Genomic DNA, 14,029 nt, shown 5'->3' on the forward strand with positions numbered 1-14,029 from the left:
AATTCTTCCCTTTCAAGACAACTAATGAAGATAGATTCTGGATCATTAAATACAGCTGTACCATATATATCCAAAGAATGGACACACAATTCAAGATTTTGGACCCAAGGGATAGCAAAACATATTTTAACTATCATCTAATCAGGATTTACTGCCTAGTCAGAAGATGAAACTATGGGTATACTACTGTTACAAGATACCTCAGTGATTTTCATCTTGAAATAATTAAATAGTTTGTTCCTGAAGGTCATGACAGATAACTTTTTTCTGCATTGTCATATGTTTTATTCTGCTAAAATGAAAAAATATTATTTTAGTCAGTGTTAAAGATAGAATGACAAAACAATTCTAGATTTCTACAGATAAAGAACAAGAATTAAAATAGGAATGTGTGAACAAAGATCCACTAAACCAAGACTGGTGTTTCAATATCTACTTCTTTTTCAGTCAATGTCTTTGCAGGAATTCCGTTAGGTATTTTTCTTTCCTGAAATGGCTTGAGTAAGTTAGTTCTATTTTCAATCTGTAAGAAATATGCTGATTTTTAACACTTTTGCTGCTTAGCACTAAGTGGTTTTGATTTTTAAAAGTGAAATTTGGCAAGTGAGTCATACATACATCCTGACTGCTTGCAAATTGACTTTGAAAGATAGATGTTATGCCTTCAGAGAAAGTAAAAAGTTTCTGAAAATGTTTTGAGGGTTTTTTTTCAGAAAGATCTGTATCACTTTCACTTTGGTTAGGAAAAATGCTGATTAGTGTCCCTCTGCACACCATCTGATCATTCCAATAAGGTAATGAAGAGCTTCTGACACCATATTAGTATTCATTCTTCCAGAAATGCTGCCATTGTTGGTGTTGAGTTAAACTTACAGATAGATACAGATATATAGATATAAAACCAAAGAATTCTTCCTAAATGCTGTGCAACTGAAAGGATGCACTCTTTATATATCATTATGTGCCAGAACAATGCATTTGTAGGGTCTGTTTATATTCAAAGTATGTAATATATACTTAAATAGTTTTACATCCCCATTTTTATGGTAAGCCAATTCAAATATTCATTTTACATTAAAGACTACACATAGTTCCCAGGGAAGCCTTTTGAAAAAGAAATGTTTTGCACTCATGGGAAGCACAGAGAATATTGAAGGTAACTTGGTAGGCCACTTCACAGAATCATTGGAATCCTGCCTGCAATGTTCATAGCTTTTCATTAGTATGTGTTCTAAAGAGTTGTAGGGACACTGGTTTCTTGGCGTAACTGAGGAGGTGAATATATAATTTTCCATTTTGCATTCAACTATTCATGGTTTAGATTTAGAAGAGCAACAATATTCAAGAGAGGCAAGTTTAGGGAGAAGTCCAATGTCAAAATCCTTCATGAAACAAAATTACTATGACTATTTGTTGATATATTCCAGTGGAAACTACTCATTTAACTTTCTCAGTATCTCTAAAAAACTACTCAGAATGTCTCTTCTCCTTGCAGGGTCTGTTATGCATATGAAGTTAGCAATATTCTTAAACCTTTCAAATAGCATAGATATGGTGATGAGCACCACAGATAAGTCCTGTGAGAACATGAGTATTTGGCTTTTCAGAACAGAGGTAGAATAATATGGGCTAAGCAAAGGAAACAAAACATAAATACTGAAAAGCTGCTTATGAGGGAAATCCGACATCTTTTGTACTGACTAAGGCAACGGTCCAACAGGGAAAAATACTGATAATTAATAGGCTAGTTCATAATGAGCCTACACAGATGGTCACATGAACACCTAAAATGTGGGTGTGTAGTCCCAGGTGTGCTGTTGTGACAAGACAATAAGGCACTAGCTTCTCCAAGTGGCATAAATGAAACTGAAACCTTGAAAATAGATCACAGAATCACAAACTACTCTCTAGATTTTCTGAGGCTGAGAACTATACATATTTTGCCACTGACTCATAGGAAAAACAAAACTTTACCTTCAGTTGAAAAAAGACACCTTGATAACACACTTTGAGAGTCTACTGAAAAACACAAAGAAAAGGAAACAGTATTTTTCATTTAAGTGTTTATTCAAGATGACTTTTGAGTTCACAGCATACACAGTTAAAAGTATACAGTTTGTAATTCTAGAAGTCTGTCTTTGTATATACTAATCAGTCTGGATAACCAGACCAGATGGTTTGTTGATCAACAATCAACAAAAATCCCATGCCAAAGCCTCCAAACCTGACTAGATGGGAGATAAAACCTCTAATACAGACTATTGCATTTCTTAATCTATTTTTTCTTACCAATACCAGTAAAAGACACAATTTTATTTATTTTCCAGGTGAGAAAGAGACGCAGCATGAGTAATGTTTCTTCAGTCACAAAAGAAGTTTTTGCCTGTCTTGTCTTGTTGACTATGGTCAACTTTAATCTGACTAGAATTTGCAATACCAGTGAAGTTTCATTCCCTACACAATTGAGAAGAATAATTTAGTTCCTCTTGAACAGCATTCACAAGGCCAGCACAATGGTGACCTAAACCAGGTAATAATGAAAAACTAAGGATGGGAAGAATGAAAATAGGTTAGTAGAAGAAAAGCAGAAAGTCATTGGCTCCGTGGTTTGATCATCTAGCCTTAAGGTTAAAAGTAAAGTGGTCCTGAGCTCTAGTCTTTTCTTCCAGAGCTAGTCATGGAGTTTATACTGAGGAGTGTGTTTACACTAAGTAAAAAACTTTTGAAAGAAGTGGAGTCTTGGAGTCCATTTCAGAGTCTCTGAATGGCATGATTAAGTGAGGTTAGAATTTTTCAATAAACTTCAGTTTTGTGGGAAATGTTCCAACTATCAGTAATATGGGTCCAGCATATATTATACCCCCCTTTTTTCTGACTTCATTTTTAACATGTTATTAAAAGCTTTTGACGATCAACAAAATTTACTGCTGCAAATTCCAGAGAACACAAAGAAATGCTGCAGAAGCATTCTCTTCCTTTGGTATTACATTATTTGCCTCCAATTCACTTGATAAATACCATGACTGAGAAAAAAAACCTCTCTCTTTTCCTTCTCTCTAAGAAGATACATTCTAAGAGATTTAACTCAAATATAGATGTTCACCATATAGACTCCTGAAGTTAGAAATAACACAAGGGGATGTATAATTTTCATGCTCTATGGAATAAGCAGTTTTGCTGCAGTAAAAAATTTGAACACTCCTGAGAACCATTTTTATAAACTACTCATTTTTGTGTTAAATGACAATATCTAAGTGTTTCATATCTGCATAAGAAGTTAATACATTCTGGGGGAAAAAGTCCACATCCCCAAAAATGCACTCAAAATGGTGTCACTTGCTGTATAAGCACTGTTTTAAAAGACAGATATTTTAAAAGATATATATATTGCCTTTATACAGTTCCACAAAAAAATAACAAGGCAAATGCTAAACATTTTTAGCTCTTTTGGTTTTTCTGCCTCGTAGACTCCCAAGCACAATAACAATCTCAGCCTTCAGGCTTTGTACATAATTTATTTTTTCTCTTTTAAAGGAATCAATAAATCATCAAAAACTGAAGCCATGCAAAAGTAAACCTTCCTATTTTCCTTCTGTAGGGACTGTTTCATAAACACAGAGACTGAATAACATCTTGTCAAGACAGGACTGTGGGACATTAATATTTTAAGGGACACATATCATTTACACATATTGTCCCTATGTTGCCTTCAAATGGCTACTTGTACCACTTTTCACATCACTTAAAAGGATATGAAAAGCAACAGTGTGAATGTACTTCATAGATGAATTTATCCTTATGTGCTGTGATTTTTAATTTCCCCATGGAGATAAGAAAATTGCAAAAAAAACAATGTACAAGTAGATGTTTTGTTTCCTCCAAGCAGACAATTTCCTATTAATTACCACTCATGATGTTATTTTGCATAATTTGTATTCTGAACAGTCCAGGAGTAGAAGAAGAAATTAATAAAGAGAGGACTTCTGTTTTCATGTTGGATGGGACTGCCAAAACAGATTCCAGGCACAAAATAAAATAACAATAAAATGGGGTGTGCAAATTTCCTCGGAGGCACCCAGGAGAGAATGTGATACTGTGCTCATACTTCCCTCAAGTATGCAGGTTAACTTGTATTTTACAGTCTTATTTCATGAATGAACATCTTCTCTAAATTCGAAAAAAAGACAGTTGATTTTTTAATATTCTTTTTGTAGTTCATATAATTAGGAGTTACAGAATCTTAGCACTAAATATATAGAGAAGAGAGATATTGTTATAGAGGGCAGGAAAAAAACCCCACAACACCAAAACCAAATAGTTCACTCATATATGTAGAACAAATATTAATGAGACAGAAAGAGATACTGATAATTCTCTTAATAATCTCTGTTTCAATTATTTGTATGCTGTTCTGTTGTGTTTCTAGCAAAGTAATTGCATATCTTATCAATATTTACCAAGACTTCTGAGAAAAATAAAAAAATATTCTATATTATAATACATTATTTCAAGTTAAAATATACTGGTATGTTTGTTTATTTGTTTATTGTGGTTTTTATCCAAAATATCTTTAAAAAGTAGGTGAACTTTATGCACAGAGAACAGGAGCCAAAGGTATATATATATATATATATATATATATGGGGTGTCTGCAGAAGAGGAAATTTTTATTTATTCCATAGCTTGAGAAGAAAAAGGCAATAGAAAAGAAGTCATGGGATGCATGACTTCAGAGAAGATCCCTGATTTAGGATATTGAAAACAGAAATCAAATAGCCTTGGGAACATTTCAGAAAAATGTTTTGCAATGGTAGATTTTATACTGTTGGAGTACTTTAGAGCTCTGGAAGTTACCCCTGCATTTTCTGATGAGATCTTCTCACCTGCAAATATCCAACAGTTAGAAGCATTGGTACTTGGTACATCTGCTGCATGGAAGCATCCTATCATCCATTCAGCATAATTCAGGTACATTCAGAATTGTACAAATGTCACTGATTTTTGAATATAAAATGTGCAGATATTTTTAAAAATGTGACTCAAGAAGGTCCATAAACATATATAGACATATATTTATCAAAAAAAAAAAAAAAATAGAAGTACAGCTGAAAAAGCAAACACTTTAAAGCTCATGCAGATTGCTTCTCTTCTGCTCTCGTGTTTTATTCATTTAAAGCATAGTCACACATCAATGACAGCATGGCTAAATTAATTTAATCTTTTGATTGTGGAATCAGCTGCATTTTGTGAACAAGACCTTAGAGATAAAACAGGCTATGGTGCTTTGCCAAAGCAAAGTGTCTAATGTCTTACATTTAGAAGAGACAGATATAAGCCCCACTTCTCATTTGGACCGTGAGAATTATTAAGGTTCTTCACTTGTTATTTGACCCAGAACATTCCTCCACGACTACAGAATGCAATGTTCTAAAAGCAGTACCCATCCCTCACACAGGACTATGGCATGCCTCAAGAAAAAAAGGATACTTCCCTGCTGTGGAAATGAAAGGTTTCTTTCCCTCTCTCTGCTTCCAAAATGAAGAAAAGCAAATTTTAAACTGACCATTTAAACTAAGATAAGCACTGTTCAGTAGCCTCTTCACTAAAGTAAGTAAGAAAACTGCACTTCTTTTCAGTACTGTATTTTGGAAGTAGACATAGGTTTAGAAAATAGTAAGTGCTTGTCTTCTCTTTGCTGGCATTTTAAAAACACCTCTTAAACAAGATTTAAAAACCTCTCTCTGGGAAAAACTACCCTGTAGGCTGTGCTAACCTCAATGTCACAAAACCCTATCTTGCTTTAAGACAACAAAAGTGCAACTTAAGCAAAACCATCTTAAAGCTTGGGACATTTTTACTTTCTCTCACGTGAAATTTGAAAGAAAAATTGTTGAACAGACATCTGTCATGCTGTCCATAAGGATATGCAAAATTAATTGGAAAAAATGCCTTCTCTTATACTACATATAGTTGCCAATATCCTATGTTATTAACATATCAGAAGGATTTAAAAGAAATGTCTTGTTCTTTTTTTCACAACATTTCTGTTGCTTTTTGTTACAGTATTCTTTACATGCACTTTTCACATTAAACTATAAATAAGAGATTTTGCCACCAGTTTTCAGAAAATTGATTGATCTGATATGGCTTGCAAATTCATTGCTTATAGAATTTAAAACCTATCATATTTGTTTAACTGGAAGACAATTCCTAAAATGAAATCTCTGTTATCCATACTGTCATAGGTAACATTTCAAGACTTAAAAAGTCAGGCAAATAAAAAAAATTCAGGTCTCAGAGAATTTCAGCTGAAATCTCTTATGATGGATTCTCAGATAGATTCTGCATTTTAATTTACCATGTTTCTGAAATCTGACTTAAGAAGATGCAGATATAAATTTTATATATATATATATATATACACATGAGCTAACTTTAAGGGACAGTAGCAGAAATAACTAGAATATATATCAGAACCCAAAAGGAGAACCATCTGAAGTTTCTACTTATTTGGTTGGGTGGTTGTTTCTTTTTTTATTGTTGTTGTTGTTGTTGCTTTAAATATGGACTATTAAAAAATTAAAATAGGGCAAATCAGAGTGCATACAAATGTGCATCTAACTTGGAGTTTAAACAGATTTTTATCTACTGCAAGACATTCTACTGAGGATGAAAATAACTACTTTTATCCCATTTTCCTAAAGACATGAGGCTGATGCCATCATACTGCATGCAATCTTCCTGCTGTTACCTATAGTATCCATTAGCAAATTTGACTAAAGGAAGGCTCTATGGTTATTTTCTTTGTAAAAATGAGAAAGGAGTTAAAGATGAGAAGAACGAGTGCACATGAGTGCACATGAAATGACTGATCAAGAGAAAAGCTTCAGAATGAGGTCATGTGTTCCCAAAAATCAGAGAGTCCAAAGAGGAAAAAGACTTCACAAATAGGGTACAAGTTCAGTAGACCTGGGCACAGTATTAAAGAACAAAATCAGCCAATGACAGAGCTGAAATCAGACTTCACTGGGTTGAAAGCTTAAGAAGTTTCTTGGTTCTTATAAATACAAATTTTGAAAGTCAATGTTAAGTTCTTACTGACTAGAGTGGTGAAGAATTAAGTCCATGATATCCTCAGAAAATATTTTGCGATTGATAAAAGGAATTACTTGTCTTATAAAAAATGTTTAATGTATTTATAATTTTAGCACTCTTTAATAGAAAATGATCTTCAATTTGGACAGTCCGGAATTTAAAAAATGGGGTGTGGAATTTAATATCGGTTTCTTTTTATTTTTTTTTCACCTTGATTTTAGAATGTGATCAGTGATGCAGTTGTTCTGAGATTACTAATCAAATATTATTTGAATTACCCTTTTTTCTTCCTTCGATTCTCATACTCACCAGAAAAAATTATGTGAGAGTCAGTATTTTGTTATTCTTATTCTAATTCACTCTTGTGCTAGCAAGGTAATAACCACATGTACAGTGCAAGTTTTGCTGACTTTACAAACATGCCATTTTTTTAAAATCTGCAATCCTAATTAGGACTAAAAGCTTTGTAGAGGTTGTCAAACAGACAGTTATGTTAAGAAATTTGCACACCCAAATTATACTTGCTGTTCCTCCTGAGGTCTTCAAAGAAAGCTACTTATTTCCCCTGATTCTGTGAAAGAATTAAACATTTCTAGTTCTAGTTTGATTTGGGGCTGGGCTTGGTGATGGCACACATGCTGTTCACACTTAGTGTGAGAGGAAAACAAGTCACAGAAACATGCTGGGGGTTGTATCGCTTAAATCAAAGGATGTTAAATTCTGCTGGGGACAGATCTCACTATTCCCAAGGGAAGAGCTGCCCTGGGATATTATTAATTTGTAGGTCTAGTTTTAAGATGTTGAAGAAAGCAAATTTATTTTAGTCTTTTTCACTTAAACATCCAGATCTTTCTTATATATCTCACCCAAATAATTCCCTCTTGGTGAAAAATAATAGGAAATGTACAAACTAATTTCCATAGTGATATTTAGCTGTTAAAATAAGGTTATTCCTAAATCATTCTTCTCCCTAGGCAATCAAAATTTATCATGTTATGATTTATGTTGTTTTCCTTTGCCTCATTTTGCCCCAATTAAAATGTAACAAGACTGTTATATCTTATCAGTTGTCTCAAAGATTAGTTTTTTTTCCTTTTCCATTTTTCTTAAATATTTCTGTGTTAATGGTTCATTCTCATCCTATGTGATCTTTTTTCTATGCAAAATATCTTGACTTTGCTTCATGAGTAGGTAAAAGGGAGAAATCCTGTATTACCTCATGTCTGAACCCAATGGTAACTTTTCAAGAAGAACAGGGGAAAAGCTAAAAAAAGAAAGCTACGTCACTGGCTCATCTACTGTTTACCTGTTTAGACTGACAATATTATACTACTGCAGCTCAAATTGGATGTGCATACTATGTTCTGTGCTTACTTCCCCTTGCAAGTATCTGGTGAAATTTCAGAATCTGCAGATTGTGGTTTCCAACAATGAGTGAGGCTAAGTATATTGACTTTCTCACTATACACAAATCATAAATATGAAAAAAAATGCATAATAAGGCTAAGCTCTGAACACAGGTATAGAAACTTGTTTTGGTTTTGATTCAAAAATAGATACTTCATAGTTTACATACCTTTCAGAAAAACTGCTGACATCTTACTGCTAGTATCAAAATGCCTAGATTAATCTTAAAATATTTAGAAATAAAATATTACTTCAATATTTGTGTTCTAGTTGCTTAAGAGTTACTTGAAAGATATTTTCATAAGATAATTTTTGTTCACTCTAAAATAGGAGACCAAGGTTATATAAGTTACCCTTTGGAACTGCTTTTGTATTAAGGCCATCTGAGGTGACCATTTCAGATGTAAATACTCAACTTTTGGACACCCACCTAACATTAGACTAGATTATTTGCTTCCTTAGACTACAAGGACAGAATAAAAATTGCCAGAAAATGAATGCAAGATAGCATTAAAAATTCAGTGATAAATAATCTTAGTATACACTTTTCTATGCTATTTAACTTCAGCAAAATGTATAGCAAGCTCATTTATGTGTTGCTCAGTATACACTTAGTTACTGTGGTCTCCTGATTTATTGGGGACAGGAGAATAAGCACTACTGATAGTGTGATTCCAGTAGCTAGGGATTTTTTTTTCACCAATTGGAAAACAAAAAAATTATAGATTACATAATTTTATTCACTTCAGGTATCCACAGAATATTTCTTGCTAAACTGAAAATTGCTACAAACATGATTGTGTTCCATTGCTCTGAAAACTAGAGATATCGTTTTCTTTTAGGCATGTTAAATCATAAAATTATGAAAACTAGCCAACTGGAATGCAGATAATTGGTATTATATGGCCATTTTCTATGTCTCCATTCTATTTTAAATTTTCAAGTATTGCCTTAGTTGCAAATGAAGACAAATTTTATAATTATACAATTCTTGATTCCATATTTCTATGTTTGTTCGGACTTTTTTGCCTAGAAAACTTAATACTACAGAACTTTTAGATTTCCTTTATGTGAGTTATTTGCTTCAGTGTCTTGAGACTTGTATCTTAGAAGAAACCAAATTGAACTGAGAAAATCCTCATTCCCACTGGGATTTTTTTTTAGAATTTTTTTCTTTCCCTCCATCTGCCTTTGAGCAATTTTCTGTGCTTCAAGCATGAACAAGCAATATTAATCCAATTCCTAGTTTCTGTGAGGCACATTAAGTTAAATGAAATGCACCTCAGATCACCTCTTTAGGAACTATGCATTATTTAACTGTTTCATTGTCTCACTGGCATATAATCTTTGCAAAACCCAGACCTATATACTATGAAAAGTATTAATCTATCTGAAGTGGATGTGAAGATGAGAAAGAAAAAACAAACAAGTAGGCACCATATTGCCTTTTGACAAAGGAAGGATTCTACTCTGATTTCCAAGCTAGCAATCTGTCAAAATCTCACATTTTAGGGTTATAATTCAGTCACCATTCAATTTACTCACCAGGTAAGGTACAATATCAGTACAGTTAGTACTTACTTTCAAAAAATACTTCAAAGACTGTGAAGAAAAAAAGGCAAACAATCCGTTTCTCCTTTCTCTTTTCCTAGCTTTCAGTCAGTTGCAGCAGAAAGAAATGGGAGTGTTGGCCTTTTCCTCCTCAGCATTCATAGGGCAAGGTATTATCTTTTGTACTCAGGAGGAGAATCAAGGTTGACCAAAGCATTTCTCATTTTACCTTGCTTCTGTTAACTGAGATTCACATTCCCTTTCTTTTATAATGTCGTTCCTTTGATAGTTTGCATCAGTTTTTACTTACAGGTAGTAAATACTATGCAGAAATAGCTTCAGATGCCCTATTCTAAATAAAAGTAACCCTACAACATACTTGCATTTCTTAGCTGTTACTAATTATTTTTTATAGTTGTATATTTATACATATATATATTTTTACATGCTCTCTATATATGATGTGTGTGTATATACATGCACACACACACATATATATATTTATTTATATATATTTAAAATAGGATATATATATATATATATACATATATCCTATTTTAAACCTGTAAATTCAAACCAGGAGGGACTAATTTGTAGGTCACTACAACAGAGCAGTTGTTCTGGTACTGCTGTTTGGCACATTTTCTTCATTTTTGCTCTTAAGCTGGATGGTCTTTCTTATTATTTCCATCTTTAATTCACAAGTGTGTTATTAGATATCACACATTCTTGGGGAAACAAATAAAAACCCCACAACAATATCTAACGGGAAAAAAACCCCAATCCAATACTGGGCTGTTATCTGGGTATACCTTTTCATATGCAGAAATTCTCTTTCCTTTCTCTCCTGGAAAAATAACATACAGAAGAATGCCCTTATAAAATGAATTTACTGGGGTTTTTGTTTGTTTGTTTCTTCTTTTTCTTAGCAGTTCCCCTAAGGACAATTTCATGTCTTTCTGTCCCCATCCTACGACTCTTCTTGCAGAAAGTTGCAATAGGGCATAGTAAATGGGAATCCTTATCTGTAGGTCAAAGAGCTTTACTGCTGATATTTCTTCACTGAGATATCAAGTAGTTTTAATGGTGAATTATAAAAAATTGAATATGATATTTAACACATTAAAGAGGTCACTTGTTGAGCATATACAAAACTGAGCTTCTCATTTATCAGAAACAGACTGCCCAATATGACCAGGGCAGTGATTGCCCCCCTGTACTTGGCAATGGTGAGGCCGCACCTTGAATCCTGTGTTCAGTTCTGGGCCCCTCACTATGGGAAAGACGTTGAGATGCAGGAGTGTGTCCAGAGAAAGGCAATGAAATTGGTGAAGATACTAGAGAACAAGCCTTCTGAGGAGCTGCTGAAGTAACTGGGGTTGCTTAACATGAACAAAAGGTGGGTCGGGGGGACCTTATCGTTCTCTAAAACCACCTGAAATGAGGTTGCAGCAAGGTGTGGGTTGGTCTCTTCTTCCGAGTAACAAACAATAGAACAAGAGGAAATGGCCTCAAGTGGCACCAAGGTAGGTTTAGATTCAATATCAGGAAAAAATTCTTCACTGCAAAGGTTATAAAGCATTGGAACAGGCTGCCCAGGGAAGTGGTTGAGTCACCATCCCTGGAAATATTTAAAAGAAGTGTAGATATGGCACTTGGAAACATGGTTTTTTGTGTCAGTGTGATGTTTACGGTTGGACTCAATGATCTTAAGGGTCTTTTCCAATCTAACTCCAACCCAATCATTTCGATCCTATGATTATATGCTATCCTGGGTTTTTAATGGAACACTGACACAATTTCCTTTGACACACATGCAAATAATAGAAGTGACTTATGAAAGACATCTAAATGTTTTTCCTATTCTCACAGTGCATTTCTTCAAAACAATGCTGATGCCAAAATCTCTGCACTTTAAATACCAGAGAAAAAGACAAAAATTATCAGCTTTTAAGAACTGTAGTGAAAGAAACACACAGACCACGGAAGTATTCAAGAGGTTTTTTTTGGTTTTTTTACACGAATCTAACTATATTTCTATCACAGTATTCAATGAGCTAGGGTATGGTTTAATTTTTTAGTGGAATTTTCAATAAATTGATGGTACAAACATTAGAAAATCTATCTTCATCATACATTTTACAAATATTATTTTCTGCATTCTAATAATTTCAATATTGTTTCAGAAGAAAAACATACATGAGAATAATTTAAGAAGAACTGTTTGTTTCCAGAAGACTAATTCTCTACTCTTGTAGTGGTTACATGAGGAAGAGTGCTAATATACCTGTAACCAAACTATGTATTCTACACCCATCTACATTATTCCTGGCAAACTGTTAATGGTGGCTCGTTTGCAACAGCCACTTATTGCACACCCAGACCCTGCAAGGTAATGTTTCCTCACCTTCAAAAAGACCCAGCTGTAATAACTCCCTCCAGGGGAGCACCAACACAGTTATACCCATCCTGAGGGGCTAATGGGCCATCATGAACTGAATAAATAGGCAGCTATGACCATCAGGGACTCCAAAAATGTCCTATAACTCATAGGATTATATCATTCCATTGTGAAACTCCCCACCCTGGGGGAAGTAATACCTGAATCTGACCACCACCACTGGACATCCAGACAAGAACCAGGCCTTTCCACAGGACCACCACTTTTGACAAGACTATAACCATCACTTCAACAGGCACGCTAACCAAGAGGGTGTCAGGCTGTACTCTGACTTTGTTGGTTTAAGCCAGTGTTTCTGTACTACTGTCCTTATTGCAATTTTCCCATTAAATTGTAACTCCAACTTGAAATCTCTTGCAAGGTATTTGTGTGGGGTTAATTTCTCCCACTGGTTTACTCTCAAACCAGCACAACTCTGTAACTCGCATTATGAATCTTGACTGCCAAAAAGCAAAAGGAGACTCTACCAATATATTTATTTAAGTGGAAGAAGGCAGAAACTAAACCTGCCTGGTTTCTCTCCCCAATTCCCTTGAGAAAAGACAACATTTTTTGACACAATGTATAATTGGAGGGAAATCTGTTAATGGAAAGTTCATTGTCTAGCTGCAGATACGTATGTATAAAAAAATCCAAACAAACAGTGTTTGTAACTTTAAGTGTCAAAGACGTTGATTACTAAATCTTGAAAGAAACTGCTATTTCTCTTTTCCTTTATACAATTGAAATTCCCAAGGGCCTCATAATTTTTTATTTTATTCTCTGTTTTGTCTAAAGGTTGTAATGTTTTTTGAGACTAGTTCAGTTGTTGTATATTCCAAAGTCTCACACACAAATATTAAAGGACATTTATTAGAAATGCTATAGAAAAAGAAAGAACTGGAAGAACAGGCAAATGTTTTCATCTGGCCCTTCCTACTGTTGTCATCACTGAAGAGCTCATGAACTTGCCTCTCAGAGCAGGTGACTAGGCCAGTAGCTACAAACTGCAAGGGGTGGGGTGAGACCTCACCAAAAGGCAGGAAAAATCCAGATGAACTTCTGTAAAGAATGGTGTTTCTTGTCACTGAAACTCTGGTATTTGTATAATTTCAGAAATATTTTGCCTTTTATTCTACTGAATTGAAGGTGTGTCTGCTCTTCAGATCTCTTACACAACAACAGAGTTATGAGCAAGTGCATCCCCCAAATACAAAGGCAGGTTCTTGGCTGTAATATAATAAAGTGTCAGTTTTTCTCTCTGGAACAAATGTTATGATCAGCCTTCAGTACTAGAACACCTTGTTTTAAGGAATTAGCCTTCCCAGCATTAATGTATAGAAGGTATAAATTGCACATATTCCACTCTGATGTTTTTACTGTCTCCTCTAACTGTTAAAGGAAAAGATATTACATTGTCAGTGTGGCTCAGTAGATTACTGTTGGGCATCCAACATCCACATCATCTGCCTTCTGGAGAAGAGGCAAAGAACTGCTTAGGACCACCTCTAGTAAGACAATGGGCTAAGTGCTGCT

Source organism: Coloeus monedula (assembly GCF_965178545.1).
Source record: "Coloeus monedula genome assembly, chromosome: 3".
In the NCBI taxonomy this organism is placed as follows: domain Eukaryota; kingdom Metazoa; phylum Chordata; class Aves; order Passeriformes; family Corvidae; genus Coloeus; species Coloeus monedula.